General features: G+C 42.2%; 1 protein-coding gene across 2 annotated transcripts in view; it reads left to right on the top strand.

Annotated features, from left to right (window-relative positions):
• Nucleotides 1-20,919, top strand: part of LOC118678267 (tubulin-specific chaperone cofactor E-like protein) — a 199,848-nt gene that overhangs the window by 41,799 nt on the left and 137,130 nt on the right. The gene's annotated exons all lie outside the window — the stretch shown is intronic.

Raw genomic sequence — 20,919 nt, 5'->3', positions numbered from 1 at the left:
ACCCCAGTGGGGACCCCCACCCTGAAGGGGGTGTGACCAGCTGCAAACAGCCATCATCCCCTCACCCAGGCTGGCCAAGCACCCAAGCGGGACCCCCACCCTGATCCAGGACACCCTTCAGGGCAAACCAGCCGGACCCCACCCGTGCACCAGGCCTCTATCCTATATAGTAAAAGGGTAATATGCCTCCCAGCACCGGGATCAGCGGAGCCGTGAGGCCTCCTGGCACCGGGATCAGCGTGATGGGGGCAGCACCCAAACCCTCTGATCGCCCTGCGGCTCTGTGTGTGACAGGGGGCGGGGCCACAACCTCCCTATCCGCCCTGCTCTGTTCGTGACAGGGAAGGCGCCCCAACCCCCTGATCAGCCCTGCTCTGTGCCTGACAGGGGGGAGCTCCCCAACCCCCTGATCGCCCTGCGGCTCTGTGTGTGACAGGGTGTGGTGCCCCAACCACCCCCCCCCCCCCACACGGGCCCTGCTCTGTGTGTGATGGGGTAGAGCCATAACCTCCCCATCGGCCCTGCCCTGAGTGTGACAGAGTGCGGCGCCCCAACCCCCTGATCGGCCCTGCTCTGTGGGTGATAGAAGGCTGCGCCCCAACCCCCCCCCCCCCCCACGGGCCCTGGTCTGTGTGTGATGGGGTAGAGCCATAACCTCCCCATCAGCCCTGCCCTGAGTGTGATGGTGCGGCGCCCCAACCCCCTGATCCGCCCTGCTCTGTGTATGACAGGGGGCGGTGCCCCAACTCCCCTATCGGCCCTACTCTGTGAGTGACAGGGGGCAGCACCCCAACCCCCTGATTGGCCCTGCTCTGTTCGTGACGGGGTGGCGCCGCAACCTCCCCATCGACCCTGCCTTGAGTGTGACAGGGAGTGGTGCCCCAATCCCCCAATCGGCCCTACCCTGAGCGTGACTGAGAGTGGCATCGCAACCTCCCAATCCGCCCTGCTCTGTCCATGATGGGGTGGCGCCCCAATTCCCCAATCGGCCCTGCTCTGAGCCCGACCAGGGGCTGCACCTAGGGATTAGGCCTGCCCTCTGCCACCCGGGAGCAGGCCTAAGCCAGCAGGTCGTTATCTCCCAAGGGGTCCCAGACTGCGAGAGGGCACAGGCCAGGCAGAGGGACACCCCCCACCCCCGGCCAGTGCACAAATTTTTGTGCACCAGGCCTCTAGTATACATATATATATATATATATATATATATATATATATATATATATATACACACACACACACACACACACACACACACACAGATATGAACAAATGGCTTCTTGAACAGCCTCCGGAAATAATTAAGTTCAAGAACCATGGTTCCCCTGTACCAGTCACGTGTGCTCTACATCTTAGCTCTGCTGGAAGAGGCAGGGCTTCCTGAAAAATGACTTGATCTGGTGATGCTTAGGAGAGAAGAACCCAGGCAGCTCTGAGTGCGGGCACAGGAGCACGCGGTAACTCTTCACATGTAGTGAACTGCAGGGTTCTGTGTGATTTCATGAAAAGCAAGCAGGAGTTTGGCAGATAATTCTCGGGGGGAGGTAGGGACCAGAGCGGTCTATGAAAGACCTCGCTATGACATACCAGGAGACCAGGACTCTGTGTAGCTGTGAGAAGTCATTGGAAGGGTTCAGTGGGGAAGTCACGGGGCAGACTTCAGGTTGTATGTAGGAGAAGCTGAGAGCCCCAGAGCCCCAGTTCCCAGTGAGACGTTAGTAGAGGCAGGCGTGTGTGCCGGAGGTTGCCTGTGTCTTACAGAGATGCACATTGGCACTGCACTTCTCCACGCATTTGACGCTTCCTCAGAAGACACATTGTGAAGCTCTGCTCTCCTTTTGGGTATTTAGAGACCTGATTTCTCATGGGGTAGAAACGTATCATTTAGAGAGGAAGGGACGTTCATGTTTATGGAGCTGGTACAGTATATATGTTTATTATTTTTGCCTTGCCCTTTATCAGATGTCTGTCCACATTGCCTATAGTTATCAGTTTTTCCTTCATTTTAAAGTGTTTACTTTATCTCTTAATTTTCTCTGAGAGTTTTAATTTAAATTGCTTATTTGTACTCCACTAATATTCAGTCATAGTTTTAAAGAGAGACAAAAAGAAAAAGAGAAACTATGTAACTTTTATTTTATAAATCAGAGTACCTGCATCTTTGGGGATTCAATGGTTTCTTTGTGTTTTTGAGGATACCTGCGGAAAGTAAATTCGTTGATTTGGGGTGCCTCTATTTTTCAAACTTTCACATGTTCTCCTGAGGAGTTCTGGGAGGCGTAGCTCCCGGGAACGTTATGTGATGGAGGAGATGCTGCTGTCAGCAGTGGCCGCGCCAGACGGACTTTGTAAAGGCCTTGCTTTGGTTTGCTCTCCTTGGGACCTGGCTTGCGAGCCCCAGGCTCCCTACACTGTACCCTGGGAGATTCCTGTTTAGGAGGCCGTTTGTCAGGTGCTGCTTTGGTAGTCACAGTGGTCTGCTTTGTAGAATACGGAGACTAATGGCTTTTCTGAATAGAGCGGATCGGGTCTCCCTGCGCTGGAGAGCGGGCAGCAGCCTGTATTTGGACACCATCAGGGAGGCTCATTTTGTCGGGGTGCTGGAGAAACCCTAGTGTGCTGTGTCCCTGACCTCATGCTCCTCGCAGACAGAGGGCCTGCTGTGCAAGGAGACATTCCTGCCCAGGACCGGGGTCTCCTGGGCGTCTCCAGGCTGCCAGGCTCCATCATCCTCCACAGGGCCGGGGCCCCGCCCTCCTCGCTTCCCGGAGTCGCCAGTCGGGGACACAAAGGGGCTTTCTCCTGCCCCCAGAGCCTCTGAAAGGCGAGCTTCCCCTGGGGCACAGCCTTTGTCATTCTGACTACCTGGGGCTTTATTTTGACTTGTTGCCACTTTCCCAGCCGGGAAGGCGGGGAAGGAAGGGGGGAGGTAGGCTGCCTTCCTTATCGCGATTGGAATTCTGTGTGGGGATTTGAATCTACCTGCAAAGGCAAGACACAGAGAACCAGCCCAAGCCCTGGTCTCCAGGGGGATGATCCCGGGCCCCAGCTTTTGTTTGGCAAGTGCAAGGGGCCAGCTTTATCTTTTGTGTTTTGTTTGCTTTTTAGAATCAAATCATGAAAAATACTGAAATAATAAAACACTCATGTTTACACTGTTCAGAACTGGTAATGTTAATATTTTACTCTTCAAGTTTGTTTAATTAAAAGGAACAATAGTGCAGATCAAGTTGGAGTATCCTTTGGACTCTATTATCAGTCCTGTTCCTTACTGCAAGAAGTGACCACTGGCAAAAACTTGATTTGTATCCTTGGTGTCTGCTGATTATATTTTATATATCCATTAAAATATGAAGTAGGATTTTATAATTGGTTGTCAACATGCATTGCAATTTCGTCTCTCAGTCTGTAGCTTTTCAATTGAATCTTTTCACTTTGTATTTTTTTAAAGAATTTCTAAAACTTTAATAGAAAATATCAATCCTCTATGGTTTATTCTTATTTCATCTTATTCAAAAAATATTTTCCTTTAGAAAGATAACTTAAGATAATCTGATTATTTTTCTTGAAGTATTTTCACATTTGTGTCTTTGATCCCGCTGGGATCTACTTTTGTGTGTGGTGTCAAATAGAGATCCAAGTATTTGTCTCCCCCAACCCCCCATGTTGATAATCGGCATTCACCACTGATCTGTAATGCTGCCTCTGTCATATTGTCTTGTTTGCAACATACAAATATACATACATGGTTCTGTTTCAGGGCCCTGTTTTGTTCTATGGTGTATTTGTCGATTCCTGTGCCATTACAGAATTGCTAAATTGCTGTAAGTCTGAATTCCCAATTAGAGTAAGTTTCCCCACCTAATTATTGTTTTCAGAATACCTTAGTCATTATAGACCATTTTTCCTATGAATTTTAGGATTAGCTTATCCAGTTCCACAAAAATCCCACTGTAACTTGAGTGTTTATTACTTGAATCCGCTGGCTGATTTGGGAGAGTTGACATCTTGACGCTGTTAGCTGTTATGTCTTCTTACCTGTGAGCACCTTTTTGTCCTTTAGCAATGGTTCTAGTTCCCTCACAAAGGCCTTTTACATCTTTTGGTAAATTTATTTCTAGGCATCTTCTACATTTAGTTGCTGTTTTAAAAGCAATAATTGTTTCATTCACTACTTTCTAATTGGTTATTGTTAGTGTGTAAGCATGCTTTTATTTTTGTGTGCTGATTTTTAGAGAGGAGGGAGGGAGGGAGGGAGGGAGGGAGGGAGGGAGGGAGGGAGGGAGAGAGAGAGAGAGAGAGAGAGAGAGAGAGAGAGAGAGAGAGAGAGAGAGAGAGAGAAAACATCGATGTGAGAAAAACATCCATCAGTTGCCTCCCGTATGCACCCCTGTCTGGGGATCGAACCTACAAGCTAGGTATGTGCCCTAATCGGGAATCGAACCCACAACCTTTCGGAGTACAAATGATGCTCCAGTCAACTGAGTCACACCAGCCAGGGTTAGAATAGTTAATCTTTACTTTTCTTTCAGATCCACGTAGACAGTCATATCTGCAAATAATTTTTATCCCTCTTTTTTCTGTTTTTTTTTTGGGGGGTGGGGGTGGTGGAGGTGTAGGAAGTTCTCCAGTATAATATTAAAACTGAACAGTAAAAGAGGCCGTCTTTATCTTGTTCCTCACTTTAAAGGGACTACTTGCAAACTTTCAATGTGAAATATTTTGATATGAAATCTGACTTTTGCTGTAGGGTTTTGATAGGTGCCCTTCATCAAGTTAAGGTAGTCACTGTCTCTGTTTTTTCTAACAGTTTCTTTAACTTAAATGATTTTTTAAATATAATGTTCTTTGTGTATTCAGATAAGCATATTATTTTGTTCTGTTAATCTGAATTTTAATCATACTTTTTCAGATATTGAATTATATTTACATTTCTGGAATATTCAACTTAGTTGTAAAATATTGTGTTCTTTTCAACTCTGCAGAATTTAATTTCGTAATGTTTTGGGAGGATGTTTCCATCTAGTTTCATATTTAAAATTGGTCTGTCATTTTCTTTTCTACTGGTTTTTTTCTGGGTTTGTTAGGAAGGTTATTTAGCTTCATAAAATGAATTGGGTTGGTATTTTTTTATTTTTCTATTAAATTAGCTGGTTCTTTTCATTTGAAAATTTTACAGTTATCCATAATATTCTTATGATTTGGGGGTAGATATTCAAGTTTTTAAATTATCTTATTCTGTGTAATTCTTATTTGGACATGGAACCTGATTACCATTTTTTAAAAGGGTATAGACCAAAAACTAAGTTCTCTCACTTTATCCTTAGCAGCCACTTGGGTATTTGGTCCTGAAGCACCTACTGACACTAGTTTTCTGCTGTAGTTTCCATTGCTATTCATTGTACAAATTTTGTGCACAAATAATAACACAACAATATATGTTTTGCCTTTTTCACATAATAATAGGTCTCCAATATTATTCCATAACTAGAGGCCCGATGCACGAAATTCGTGCAAGAGTAGGCCTTGTTTCCCCTGGCTGCCAGCACCGGCTTCCCTTTGGCACCAGGGACACAGGCTTCCCTAGAAGAGGGAGGCCCCGCCCACCTGCCACAGCCTGTGGGTCAGTGGCCTGGGCCTCCCTCTTTAGAGCAATCCTGGAAACCCCCCCCCCCCCGATTGATTGCCCTGCCAGCCAGTGGCCTGGGCCTCCCTCTGTGTGGCAATCATGGGCCCCCGACCAATCGCATAGCACCTGCCTTGGCTGGCCTGGCACCAGTGGGTGTCATAGCGTGGTCCCGGATGATGGTCATTCTGCTATTCAGCTATTTGGTCAATTTGCGTATTACATTTTTATTATATAGGATGAGGGATTTTTAGTAGTGTCCTTTGTTTAAAGTAAGGTTTATTGTGGCATAATTGAACCAGAATAAGTTTCATCCTTTTTAGTATGCATTTATGAGTTTTGACAAACACTACAGTATGTAACCACCAGCACAGTCAGAATATACAAGTTCTTCACCCCCCCAAAAATATTCTGTACTCCTAAACCCTTTCCCTGACTTCCACACTCTGGCAACCACTAATCTGTTTTCTGCCCCTATAGTTTTGACTTTTCCAGAATGTCATATAAATGGAATCATAGAATATAACTTTTTTAAATTGAAATTTGTATTGAGATAATAGAGGAGTCACATGGAGTTGTAAGGACTTATACAGCCAGATCCCATCTACCATTTTCCCTATAGTAAAATTTTGCAGAACTATAGTGCGGTGTCACAACCAGGAACTTTATGTCAATGTCATCCTGTGATCTTATTCAGATTTCTTCAGTTTCACTTGTACACATTAGTGTGTGTATTTGGTTCTGTATATTTTATTGCATATATAGATTAAGGTAACTACCACCATTGTCAAGATACTGAACAATTCTATCACTTCAGGATCTCTCAAGTTGCCCCCTTTTTAAAAATTGATTTGAGAGAGAGAGAGGAACAAAGAGAGAGGGACATTGATGTGTGAGAAATTCATTAATTCTCTGTAAAGCCTCTGCAGTGAAGTATCTCTTCGTGGATTTTGTCCATCTTTTTAGTGGATTGTTTTGTTTCTTTACTGTTGAGGCTGAGAACTCTTTGCTGGATATGTGATTTGTAAATATCTTCTACTTGTATTAGCTTGTCTTTTCATATTTTTTTGCATGAGCTTTGATAGCACAAACATTTTTAATTTTGATGAGTGCTCAATTTATCAATTTTTTCTTTTATTAATTGGGCTTTTACTGGTAGGAAATCTTTGTCCAGCCAAAAGTCTTGAAGATTTTCTTGTTTTCTTCCTAAAAGTTATGTAGTTTTACATTGTACATTTAAGTTCATAATTAATTTTGAGTTCGTTTTTGTGAAGAGGAGAGATTGAGGCTGAGGTTTAGGTTTTGGCCTATGGAGGCCAATTGCTCTAGCACCGCCTTGTTGAAAAAGCTGTCTGGCCCATTGATTGCTTTGGCAACTTTTTAAAAAGTTAGTAGAGCCTGTTTGTGTGGGTATATTTCTGGGTTTTCTGTCCTGTTCCACTGGCCTGTGTATCTGCTGCGTCACCCCTACCACACTGCCTCGAGTCCCGTGGCTGCACAATAAGCTGTAGTATCATGTAGAGTGATTCTTCCACTTTATTCTTCACGCGTATTTTAGCTATTCTAGGGCCTTTACCTTTCTATATAAATTTTAGACTAAACTTGTCTCTGTCTACAAAAAATCTTGCTGGGATTTTGATAGGAATTTTATTAAAGCTACAGATCAGTTTGTGAATATTGACATATTTACTCTATTGGATCTTCCAATACATGAACACAATATGTCTCTTTATTTATACTAGAGGCCTGATGCACGAATTTCTGCACAGGTGGGGTCCAGCCGGCCCGCCCCCATAGGGGCTATTGAGGGTAGGGCTGGCTGGGGGGAGGGGCTACGGGTGGTTGGCTGGCCAGCCCCGCCTACAATAGGGGTTGGGGGGCTGATTGGGAATGGGGACGGCCAGGGAGAGGGGCTGCAGGAGGTTGGGGGGAGCCCCAATCAGGCCGGTTGGCTGCCGCAGTGCGCATCATAGCAACTGGTCGTTCTGGTCATTCCATCGTTCGGCCACTTGGCTTTTATATATATACTAGAGGCCCGGTGCACAAAAATTTGTGCACTCGGGGGGGACCGGGGGTACCTCAGCCCTGCCTGTGCCCTCTCGCAGTCTGGGACCCCTCAGGAGATAACGACCTGCTGGCTTAGGCCTGCTCCCGGGTGGCAGAGGGCAGGCCTAATCCCTAGGTGCAGCCCCTGGTCGGGCTCAGAGCAGGGCCGATTGGGGAGTAGGGGCGCTGACCCCTGTCATGCACAGACAGGGCGGATTGGGTGGTTGCGATGCCACCCTCAGTCACGCTCAGGGTAGGGCCGATTGGGGGGTTGGGGCACTGCCCCCTGTCACACTCAAGGCAGGGTTGATGGGGAGGTTGCGGCGCCACCTCCTATCACGCACAGAGCAGGGCCCATCAGGGGGTTGGGGAGCTCCCCCCTGTCACGAACAGAGCAGGGCCCATCAGGGGGTTGAGGAGCTCCCTCTGTCACTCACAGAGCAGGGCCAATAGGGGAGTTGGGGCACCGCCCCTGTCATACACAGAGCAGGGCAGATCAGGGGGTTGGGGCGCCGCACTCTGTCACACTCAGGGCAGGGCCGATGGGGAGGTTATGGCTCTACCCCATCATACACAGAGCAGGGCCTGTGGGGGCGTGGGGAGGTTGGGGCGCTGCCCTCTATCACCCACAGAGCAGGGCCGATCAGGGGGTTGGAGCCCCGCCCCCTGTCACACACAGAGCCGCAGGGCGATCAGGGGGTTGGGGAGCTCCCCCCTATCAGGCACAGAGCAGGGCTGATCAGGGGGTTGGGGCGCCTTCCTCTGTCACGAACAGAGCAGGGCGGATAGGGAGGTTGTGGCCCCGCCCCCTGTCACACACACAGCCGCAGGGCGATCAGGGGCTTTGGACGCTGCCCCCTGCCATGCTGATCCCGGTGCTGGGAGGCCTTGCGGCTCCGCTGATCCCGGTGCTGGGAGGCATATTACCCTTTTACTCTATAGGATAGAGGCCTGGTGCATGGGTGGGGTCCGGCTAGTTTGCCCTGAAGGGTGTCCTGGATCAGGGTGGGGGTCCCCACTGGGGTGCCTGGCCTGCCTGGATGAGAGGATGATGGCTGTTTGAAGCTGGTCACACCCCCTTCAGGGTGGTGTCCTCACTGGGGTGCCTGGTCAGTCTGGGTGAGGGGCTGAGGGCTGTTTTCAGGCTGGCAGGTGACGGAAGCTCCCAACCGCTCCTTTTTTCTTTTTTTTTAAATTCTGGGCCAGCTTTAGCTCTGAGGCTTGGCTCCAGCTCTGAAAGCAGGTATTTGGTTTGTTTGGGTTCTATAATCGAAACACTCTTTCAACTCCAGCTCTGAGATCCCGGTTGGCTGAAAGCAGGTTTCTGGGGTTTTGTTTAGCTTCTATATTTGTAACAATGTTTCAAACTGCAAGCTCAGAGACCGGCAGCGGCAGGCGGGGAAGCTAATTACCATGTTTCTCTTTTATTAGATAGGATATATATATATATATATATATATATATATATATATATATATATATACTGTTTTTTATTCCTCCCATCTTTGTTTTTATCCATCAAAATTTTGTTATTTTCAACATACAAAGTCTTGTAAAATCTTTTGTTAGATTTATATCTAAGTATTTCATGTCATTTGCAAACACAAAAAATTTATTTCTGCGTTTCTAATGTATATGACTTTATTTCATTTTTGTGCCTTTTTACAGTGGCTAGAACTTCTAGTACTATATTGCTTAAGAGTGGCATGATTGGGCATCCTTGTTTTGTTCCCTATCTTAGGGAAAAGAATTCAGTTTTTTACCACTAAGTGTAATGTGAGCTATAGGTTTCTTCTGTTGGTGCTCTTTATCAAGTTGAAGTAGTTCCCTCCGTTTCTGACATAATGAGAATTTTTATCATAAATGGGTATCAGTTTTTTCTAATTATTTTTTGTGTCAATTACTATGATATGATTTTTCTTCATTAACTTGTTGGCAGGGATGCCATACTGATTGATTTTCAAATGTTAAACCAGTCTTGCATACGTAGAATAATTTCCACTCAGTCCTGATGTATATTTCTTTTGATACATTGTTGAATTTATTTTGATAATATTTTGTTTAGGATTTTTGTGTTTAAGCTCATGGGAGATGTTGGTATGTAGTATTTTTTAAGGCAATTGTCTATGCTTTTGGTATCAGGATAATACTGGCTTCACAAAATGAATTAGTAAGTGTTCCCCCCTCTTCTGTTTTCTAGACAGGATTGTGTAAAATTGGTGTGAAATCTCTTTTTTATTATTTAAGTTTTAAAAAATTTTAATTATAGTAAAATGCACATAAAGTTTACCAACTTAATCACTTTTTTAAATTACAAAATATACATAACAAAATTTACCATCTTAACCATTTTTATGTGTATTGTTCAGAAGTGTTAAGTACATTCACATTGTTGTACTGCAAATCTTCATTGGACAAAACTGAAACTGTGTCCATTAATCATCAGCTTCCCAGTGCTGCCTCTGCAGCCCCTGCAACCACTGCAGCCATCATCATTCTACTGCATGTCTATGAATTTGACTCTGTACATAAATGGAATCATGCAGTACTCATCTTTTTGTGTCTGTTTCACTTAATTCCCTCGAGGTTCTTCTGTATTGTAGCATATGACAGATTTCCTTCTTTTTAAGGTTGAATAATATTCCATTGTGTATACATACCACATTTTGCTTATCCATTTACCCATCAATAGACATTTGGGTTGCTTCCATCTCTGTAATAGTGTTGCTATGAACATGGGTGTGCAGATATCTCTTCAAGACCCAGCCTTTCATTTCTTTTGAATCTCAGAAGTAGGATTGCTGAGTTATATTGTGGTTCTATCTTTAATTTTTGAAGAACCGCCATACTGTTTTCATAGTGGTTGCATCCTTTTATAATCACACAACAGTACAGAAAGGTCCCAATTTCCCACAACCAAGACTTGTTATTTTGTGGTGGTGGTGTTTTTGATGGTCATCTTAATGGGTATGGAGGTGGTGTTTCATTGTGGGTTTATTTTGTATTTCTTTGATAATTAATGATGTTGAACATTTTTCTTTGTGCCTGTTGGCATATGTATGTCATCTTTGGAGAAATATCTATTCAAGTCTTTTGCCCATTTTTTAATCAGGTTTTTAGTTGTTGTTTAGTTGTAGGATTTCTTTATAAATCCTGGATATTAACCCCTGTGGGTTGCCTTTTTGCTCTGTTCTTTGTACCCTTTGCTGCTCAAAAGTTTTTAAGTTTGATGTAGTATCCATTTGTCTGTTTATGCTTTTGTTGCCTGTGTTTTTTGGTGTAATAATCCAAGAAATCATTGTCAAGACCAATGTCGTGTAGCTTTTCCCTTATGTTTTCTTCTGGGAGTTTTATAGTTTTGGATCTTACCTTTAGGTTTTCAATGTATTTTGAGTTACTTTTTTTGTATATGGTATAAGGTAAGGGGTCCACTTTTATTTTCTTGCATGTGGATATGCAGTTTTCTCAGCACCATTTGTTGAAGAAATTGCCTTTTCCCTATTGAGTGGTCTTGGCATCTTTATTGATGGTCACTTGACCTTGTACATGAGGTTTTATTTCCGGCCCCACTATTCCATCTTATTGGTCTATATGTCTGTCTTAATGCCTGTACCACACTATATTGATTACTGTAGCTTTGTAATATGTTTTGAATTAAGGATGTGTGAATCCTCTATTCTTAATTTTCAAAATTGTATTTGGGGTTCTTTGAGATTCCATATGAAATTCAGGGTGATTTTTTTCTATTTCTGCAAAATAGTACTTTGGGATTTTGATAGGGATTACATTGAATCTGTAGATTGCTTTGGGTAGTTTAGACATCTTATAATATTGCATATTTCAAACCATCAACATGGAATCTCTTCATTTATTTGTGTCATCTTTAATTGCTACCAACAATGTTTTGTAGTTTTTAATGTAGTTTTACTTTTTAAAAATTGATTTCTGCCCTATCCTGTTTGGCTCAGTGGATAGAGCGTCAGCCTGAGGACTGAAGGGTCCCAGGTTTGATTCCCGTCAAGGGCACATGCCCAGGTTGTGGGCTCAATCCCCAGTAGGGGGTGTGCAGGAGGCAGCCGATTGATGATTCTCATCATTGATGTTTCTGTCTCTCCCTCTCCCTTTCTCTCTGAAATCAAATATATATATACATATATATATATGTATATATATATATATACACACATATATGTATATATGTATATATATGTATATATACACATATATATACACATATATATATGTTTAAAAAATGATTTCTGCTATTTTTGTTATTTCTTTCTTTTGGCTTTATTTGCTTTTTTGTTTGTTTGTTTGAGGTAGGAATGTAGATAATTGATTTGAGACTCTTCCTAATAAATATTTAGTACTGTAAATTTTACTCTCAGCACTGCTGGCATCTCACATGTTTGATATATTTTTATTTTCATTAATTTTTGTTTTTTAATTTTTCTTTCATTTGTCTTCTTGTTTGACCCATGAATTATTTACAACTTTAATTTCCAAGTGCTTAAGGATTTTTAAGTGTTTATTGATTTTTACTTTGTCTCCATTTTGGTTAGAGAACATACCCTGTGCAATACCAGTTCTTTTAAAGTTCTTACTGTTTATTTCATGGCCTGCCTTGGTGATTGTTTCAGGGATGCTTTCATAAAAGGTGTTTCTGTAGATGTCAATTAGATACTATTGATTGACTGTTTTGTTCAAATCTCTTCTTGCTGATTTTTTTCTTTAGTTTTAACCTTTGCTGAAAGGAGATGTAGAGAGCCTTTTGTGTCTGGTTTCTTTTACTTGGCTTGATGCATTGGAAATTCGCTTGCTTTATGTACATGACTAGTGAGATTCCTTTTACTGCTCGGTAGTATTCTTTTATATAGATGTAACAGTTTATTCAGCCAGCCATCAGCTAAGGACATTTGTGTTGTTTCCATTTTTTAAGCAATTTATTAAGAAAACTTTGATAGCCCTAGACAGGTAGCTTAGTTATGTGGAACACCGTCCCATACACCAAAAGGTTGCTGGTTTGATCGCAGCTCTGGAGTACAATTTGGAGGCAGGTAGTGTGATACATCAGGCTTCATTCTTTCTCAGGATTACTTCAGCTATTTGGCTCTTTTGTGGTTCCATACAAATCTGATGACTTTTTGTTCTGTTTCTTTTAAAAATGACATTGGGATTTTGAGAGGATTGCTTAAATCCATATATTGTTTTGGATAATATGGCCATTTTAACTGTGTTGATTCTTCTAATTCATGAACATGAAATATCTTTCCATTTCATTGTGTCTTTTTCTACCTCTTTTACTAATGCTTTATAGTTTTTAATATATGGTTCATTCACATCCTTTATTAAGTTTATTGCTAGGTATTTTATTCTTTTGGTTGTGATTGCTAAATGAATTTTTTTTCTTTTTCCCCCTGAAATTTCATTGTTAAAATATAGGAAAATCATGGATTTTTATATATTTATTTTATATCCTGCAACTTTACTGAATTTGTTTATTGTTTCTAAAATTTTTGTGTGGAGTCTTTAGAGTTTTCTATATACAGAATCATATCATCTGCAAAAGGTAATACTTATTTCTTCTTTTCCAATTTAGATGCCTTTTCTTTCTTTCTCTTGCCTGATTGTTATGGCTTGTACTCCAGAACTATGTTGAATAAGAGTGGTGAGGCCCAGCCAGTGTGGCTCAGTGGTTGAACATTGACCTATGAACTGGGAGGTCATGGTTCAATTCCCAGTCAGGGCACATAGCCGGGTTATGGGCTCAATCCCAGTGGGGGAGGAGGAGTGCAGGAGGCAGTCGATGGATGATTCTTTCTCATCATTGATATTTCTATTTCTCCCTTTTCGTCTGAAATAAATAAAAATATATATTAAAAAAAAAAAGATTAGCGAGAGTGGGCAATCCTTGTCTTTTATCTGATTTTGTGTATGATGTTAGCTGACGGTTTGTCATATATGGTCTTTATTATGTTGAGGTAATTTCCTTCTATACACATTTATTTTAATCATAAGTAGATGTTGTATCTTATCAAATGCTTTTTCTTCATCTATTGATAAGGTCATATAATCTTCTCTGTTTTGTTATTGTGGTGTATTATGTTCAGGGATGCTTTCATAAAAGGTGTATTCTGCTTTGGTTGGGTAGAGTGTTCTTCTGTAGATGTCAATTAGATACTATTGATTTGTGTGTGTTGAACCTTCTTTGTGCCCCTGTAATGGACCCCACTTGATTGTGATGTATTATTTTTTAATGAATTGTTGTATTTGACTTACTAGTACTAAGTTTAGGAAATTGACATCTGTGTTCATCAGAGAAAATGGTGTGTAGTTTTCTTGTGTGTGTGATCCTTGCCAGTTTTCCTATCAGGGTTATGTTGGCCTCATACAAGGCGTTAGGAAATATTGCCTCTTTCAATTTTTGGAAAATTTTGAGAAGGAAAGGTTTCACATCTTCTCTGAAAGTTTGGTAGAATTCACTGGTGAAGCCATCTAGTCCTAGACTTATATTTTTGGGAGGTTTTTGATGGTTGCTTTAATTTCTTCACTGCTGATCAGGTCTATTTAGATTCTCCGGTTCTTCATGATTCAATCTCGGAAGGTTATATATTTCTAGGAACTTGTCCATTTCTTCTAGGTTATTGAATTTGGTCGCATGTACATAATTTTCATAGTATTCTAGTATGATACTTTGTATATCTGTGATGTCTGTGGTAGCTTCTCTTTCATTTCTGATTTTGTTTATATGAGTCTTTTCTCTTTTTTCTTTAGTGAATTTAGCCAAGGGTATTGCCGGGAGCTGGTCCATCCTTGCTGTTTCAAGGGACCTGGCATATATGGCATATTGTTCTTAATATGTTTGCTCACCTTCTTGGCACTATGTGTTTTAACCAAGGTCTCCTCTCTGAGAAAGGTTGTTTCCCCAGGTAGGGATTTTCCCCTGAAGTTAGGGAGGGAATAAAACCTCTTAACTAAGTGCCAGGCGGGTAATTAATCACTTTAACTATGAACAATCATGCTTAAGCTACATAATCTTTACTCCCTGGAATGGAGATAAGAAACGCCCTAACCTTTGTAATAGAGATTGATAGGATTGAATCAACTGGTATAAATACAGATGCAACAAGACAGCAAGACTCAGAACTTAGAACACAGAACTCAGAAGACAGAACCTACACACAGAACTTAGAAGACAGAACCTACACAGAGCCTAGAGACAGAAGAACTTCGCTGGAGAGAACATGGCAAAAGATCCTGGGCTGAACCTGACTACAGAAATTGGCAAGAGAACCTGACTAGAACCTGGTGACTGAACCTGGATGGAGAACCTGGAGAACCTGGAGAACCTAGCAAGAGAACATGGACACAGAACCTGGCTGGAGAACCTAGCGAGGGAACATGGCTACAGAACCTGGCTGGAGAACCTGGAGAACCTAGCAAGAGAACATGGACACAGACCCTGGCGGGAGATCCTAAGCAGAACCTCTCTGGAGATCCAGACCAGCACTTGGCTGGAGATCCTGGCTGGAGATCCTGGCTAGGCTGCTGATCAACTGAACACTGTCTCCGTGTCCTTCCTTCTTCGCCGACTCCATCCACACCTTTGGGGACCCCTGGACCTGCTGGGGTTGGACCCCGGCAGGGTATGTCAATTTCATTAATATTACCGAAGAACCAGCTCTTTATTGTATTAAAATTTTATATAACCTTTTTGTTCCCTAGTTCACTCATTTGTACTCTAATTTTTATTATTTCCTTTCTTCTGACTGGGTTCCTTTTGATCTTTTCTGGTTCTTTAAAATGCAGTGTTCGGTTGTTTACTTGGGCTTTCTCTTGTTTCTTGAGATGGGCCTGTAATGATATAAACTTCCCTCTTATTACTGCTTTCATTGCATCCCAGAAGTTTGGGTGTGTCATATTGTCATTCTCATTTGTCTCTCTATATCTTTATATCTCACCTTTTATTTCTTATTTGACCCAGTCATTTTTTAGTAGTATGTTGTTTAATCTCCACGTATTTGTGGCTTTCTTTACTTACTTTTTTCAGTGGATTTCTAATTTCAAAGCATTGTGGTCAGAGAATATGCTTGGTATCATTTCAGTCTTCTTGAGTTTGTTGATGCTAGTTTTGGTATCCAACATAGGGTCTATCCTTGAGAGTGTTCCATGTGCATTGGAGAAGAATGTATAATTTGAAATTTTGGGTTGAAGGGCTCTGTAAATGTCAGTTATGTCCATTTGTTCTAATGTGGCATTTAAAGCCAATATTTCTTAGTTGATATTCTGTTTGAGTAATCTGTCTAGTACTGTCAGTGGAGTAGTAAGGTCCCCAACTATGATTGTGTTCTTATCTGTTCCTCTCTTTATTCCTGTTAGTCGTTGCTTTATATATTTTGTTGCTCCCTGATGATGTGTATATATATTGAGAAGTATCATGTTTTCTTCATCTAGTGTCCCCTTATTCATTATAAAATGTCCATCCTTGTATTTTGTTAGTTTGAAATCTGCTTATCTGTGGATGTTAATTGCTTGGAGAATTTATTTGCACCCTTTCACTTTTTGTCTATCTTTGTCTTTGCAGCTTATATGCATCTGATGAAGACAGAAAATGGTTAGGTTTTGTTTTTTGAGCCAATCTGCTATGCTGTGCCTTTTTATTAGTGAATTCAACCCACTTACATTTCAAGTAATTATTGATGGATGAGGATTTCCTATAGCCATTTTATATTTTGTTTTCTGGTACCTCTGTGCCTCAGTTGATTCTTTTTGTGTGTGTTTCTGTCTCTTTTTATTTGGTAGTATCCTATACTTCTTTACTTCTTTCCTCTGTTTCTTCTTTTTCTAAGCTGTGTGTGTGTGTGTGTGTGTGTGTGTGTGTGTGTGTGTGTGTGTGTGTCTACCATTAGGTTTATGAAAAAGAAAGTTTCATATATACAGTAGTCCTTTATCTTTTGAGTGCATGTAATCTCCATCCTTTGCAAATTCAGACCTTTATCCCCTCCCCTTTGGTGTTTTTATTGTCACAGATTTATCCCTGTTTATGCTGTTTGTTGGTGATATTACTCATAATCATAATTTTGTGACCTTTTGTTCTCGGTTTCAGGTAGACTATCCCCCGTATTTTCTGCATTGAAGTTCTTCTGGTGATAAGTTCTCTCAGCTTCTGTATGTCTAGAAAAGTCTTTATTTCTCACTCACATTTAAATGATAACTTTGCTGGATATATTGTTCTTAGCAGGTAATATCTCTTTCAGTAGTTTGATCATTTGGTTCCACTCTCTTCTGGTTTGTAGAGTTTCTGCTGAGAAGTCTAATGATATTCTGATAGGTTTTCCTTTATAGGTTACGTTCTTCTTTTCCTTGGCTACATTGATAATTCTTTCTTTTGACTTTTGACAGTTTTAATACAGTGTGCCTTGAAGAAGGCCTCCTTGGGTTGAGGTAATTAGGTGTTCTGTTTGCTTCTTGGATTCTAGGATCTAGTTCTCTCATTAGGTTTGGGAAGTTCTTATCAACTATTTGTTTGAATAAGCTCTTCTTCCCTTCCTCTCTTCTTCTGGTATGCCTGTTTTCATATTGCTCTCTCTGCTGGAGTCACATAGTTCACGTAGAGTCCTTTCATTTTTCTTTTCTTTTTTTTTTTTTTTCATTCTCTAGTCTCTCTTCCCTCTGCTACATTTCTAGATTTCTGTCTGCGATATCACTAATTCTTTCCTCCATCTGGTCCACTGTATTTCCTGTGATTGCTAGTTCATTCTTGATCTCTTTTATTGAGTTCTTTATCTTCAGAATTTCTGTTTGGTTCTTTTTTCAATCTTTGGTAAAGTACTCATTTTGTTTGTTGATTTGTTTTCTGAGCTCACTAAATTGCCTGTATTTTTTCACATCTCATTGAGTATTTTCAGAACTGCAATCTTCAATTCTTTGTCATTTATATCACTTATTTCCATGTCTTTAAGTTTGCTTACTGGAGATTTTTCAGTTTCTTTCTGAGTTGCCTTGCTCCCTTGGTTTACTCATGGCATTTGATGGATTCCTTCTCTGTCTCGACATCAATGTATAAGTGGCACTTCTCTAACAGATTACTATGAAGAAGTCTTTCTATTCTTTTCCAGTAGGTGGCACTGAATAGCACAAGTTTTCTTAGCTCTATGAAATCCCAGTGCTGTCCTCCACAGCCAGAGAGAGGCTCCCATCTGTGTAGCCATAATGTGTAGGGGTGGGGTGGACTTGGGGAACTGGCCAGCTTCTTCGTTGTTTTGCACTCCTGGTAATGATGACCTTAGACCTTTACAGGGTTCCCCCTGAACCCAGCACCGGGACTGTTCACCCTTTGCTCAGGGATAAAGTGATTCTGTCGTACCTGTTCTTGGGTTTGCAGATAATGTGCTTTGCAGCCCGACACCAAGGGCAAAGGGAGATGAGCTCTGGGAGGCTACAGAGGGTCAGGGCTCTGTGGCTTTGTTTCTCTGTTGGGAATGCTGATCGCCCGGCAACCACAGTCGTACCCCAGGCTGTGTCCTTGCCTAGGTCCCTGGGCTCAGCTGCAGCTCCTACTACTCATTGCTTCAGGACTGTCCTAGGAATCTCTCTGCTCCTCCCTGCTGCGTGGAGTGCCAGCCACACTGGATTTCTTCTCTCTTCTCACCTCCCCAGTTTGTTCCAACTCACCCACCTCTAGATGTTTCAATGTGTGGATTTCTCAGGTGACTGTGCATTGGGCAGGGAATCCTTTGTTTAGTTATAGCTGTTGAAATTGTCAAAAATTCAAGGGGAGAGACCAGGGGAATCTTGCATGCTGCCATTCCCCGACATCACCTCACAGTAGCTATTTTAAGAAGAAAGGAATTTAATACAGAAAATAAGATGCTTACATCATCTTTGGAAGGTCTGTCTCCCTAGAACTGGTCTGTCGCTAGAATGCTACCACAGAACGAGCTGACCAAGGGCACTGCTACCTCTGCAGGAGCCCTAGAAGGAGAGACTCAAGAGGTGATGCCGTGGTGCTGAGTCACACCACCTTAGCTGGGGTCTGGAGATCAGCAAGCTGTGGCCAGGAACACACTGCTTGAACTACAATCTGGTAATTAGGAAGCCTCTACCCAAATTGTGCCTGCTAGATTCATTATTTCTCACCCCAGGGGAATTGAATGTGCTTGATAGAAGCTAAAGCTCACCTGCAAAGGAGTGTGGGAAATGTAGTTTTCAGTACCAATCTTTGCAGTTCAGGAAGGTATTTCGGGAAGAGGTTGGAACAGAAAAATGAGAAAGCTCATCCAGTTTATGCATCCACTAATTCAGATTTTTCTTTCCTTTTAAAAGATTATGGCAAGAAGGATATTCCCTCTGTTGACCCAAGAAAGAATATACCTGCCAAATAGGAGTTTTTGTGGTAATTAGACTCAAATTCATACCTGAGTCTAGCAGCCATTATTTACAGAGGTCTCATGCACTCTGCGTTTCAGGGTAAGCCACAGACCGGGCGACCAAGCCTCCTGCACTGGGCTCCTGCTGTCTCAGTTGACCCTTACAAGAGAGCTCCTAGGATTGAAATTCAGCCAATAGGACTGAGACTTTCCTTGTCTAATTGGAGCTGTGCAGCTATATATTTGCTCCTCACTGACCAATCAGGCATTCCATTCTGACCGATCAGGACAGTGCTATTTGGACTGATATAGATGTGGAGTCCCTGCTTGCATACAAATGGACCAATTAGGGACTGGGTGCAGACACTCTTCTCTACATAAGTCAGCTTCACCTTTGTCTCAATGGAGGACACGTTCAGTTTCCATCATGACTGCCTTCCCCTGACTGGAGCTGTAACACCTGAGCCCCTTTGCCTGAGCTTCTTCATACCTGAGTGGTCTCAGCCAAGCTGTTTTAAAGTGAGCTGCTTCAGCCACACTGTTCCACATCTGAGCCTTTTCACAGCTGAGCTGTTTTCACTGAATAAATTCTCCCCCTTTGCCACACCACATACAGGGACTCCTGTTGGCATTGAATTGATGATGACAACCTTTGGTTGGCATCGCTTCTTCTGTTAGTTGCTGCTGGTGATTTCTTTACCCTTTTTAAAAGTACTACTTTGGGCTCAAGTCCTGTAATTTGCTTCATCATAACCCTACCTTTTTTCTAAGAAGTTCTACCTAAATATACTTTAATTATATATTTTCTAAGTCATGTGTGTGTTTTAATAATGTAAATTCCAGAACAGTAGGAATGTAATGTTCGTATTTTTTTATTTGTTATGAAATTAATTTACAAAGTGTTACTCACCTGTTATCTATATCATAAAAGGCCTGTGGTCATGATGCCGTAATGGCGTCACGACCAAACGAGCAGCGGCTCTCGCAGTGGGTGGGGCGGGCGCCAGCAGTGTCCACGGAGCGTGCAAGGCGTCAGGGGATGGCAGGCATGGCCGTGATGGCAGGCTAGGCCGAGGGGACCCTACACACGCACGATTTAATCGTGTGCTCAGCCTCTAGTTTTATATAATTCTTAAGACTGTCTTGTAGGAAGGGCAGATTTAATATCCCAATTTTACTAATGAGAAATCTGAAATCCAAAAGGATTGAGCAAGTTTCCAAGTCACACAGCTAATCGTAAGAGAGTCACGTGGCTAATCGTAAGAGTCATGTGACTAATGGTAAGAGAGTCACGTGATTAATGGTAAGAGAGCCGTGCGGCTAATTGTAAGAGAGTCTCCGACTCCAAGGCCAGTGCCACTTGGCCTTACCCTGACTCTCCTGTGGTGGAAATGCTTGCCTCCATCTCTGATCAGACATCTCACTGCGTCGTCTATGTTCCTGCCAACCTTAATTTAGCGCCGATTTAACTAAGTTAAAACCAAAAGTAGGGGGGGAGAGGTGGGGAATAATCTTATGTGACCATTGTATTCTGATCATGAGTAACCTTGTTATAGTCTTGGTTATAATAAAGCTAATAGTGGATCTTCCCAGCCTTGTCCCGCTCTGGTTTTCAGGAAACTGCTCAGCTTCCTCAATAAAATCAGATCCTCCAAGGCTGGTAGTGGAAACCAGATTTCCCATGTGGGAAGCTTGATCTTGGGGGCACTAGACTCACCTCTGTAATTCACTTTCCTCTTGGTATTTTTTGCTCTTTATTACTGCCTTGATCAAGGAACTTGTATCCCCCATTTACCACTTTTTTACAAGAATTTATTCTTGACTCTTCCACAAATCCCTCGTATTGTAGCCACTGAGACAAGGCTGGATCATTCAGACGGG

Source organism: Myotis myotis, unplaced genomic scaffold (genome assembly GCF_014108235.1).
Source record: "Myotis myotis isolate mMyoMyo1 unplaced genomic scaffold, mMyoMyo1.p scaffold_m19_p_20, whole genome shotgun sequence".
Lineage (NCBI taxonomy): Eukaryota > Metazoa > Chordata > Mammalia > Chiroptera > Vespertilionidae > Myotis > Myotis myotis.
The sequence above is the reverse complement of the archived record's forward strand: the minus strand, read 5'-3'. Positions and strand labels throughout refer to the sequence as shown.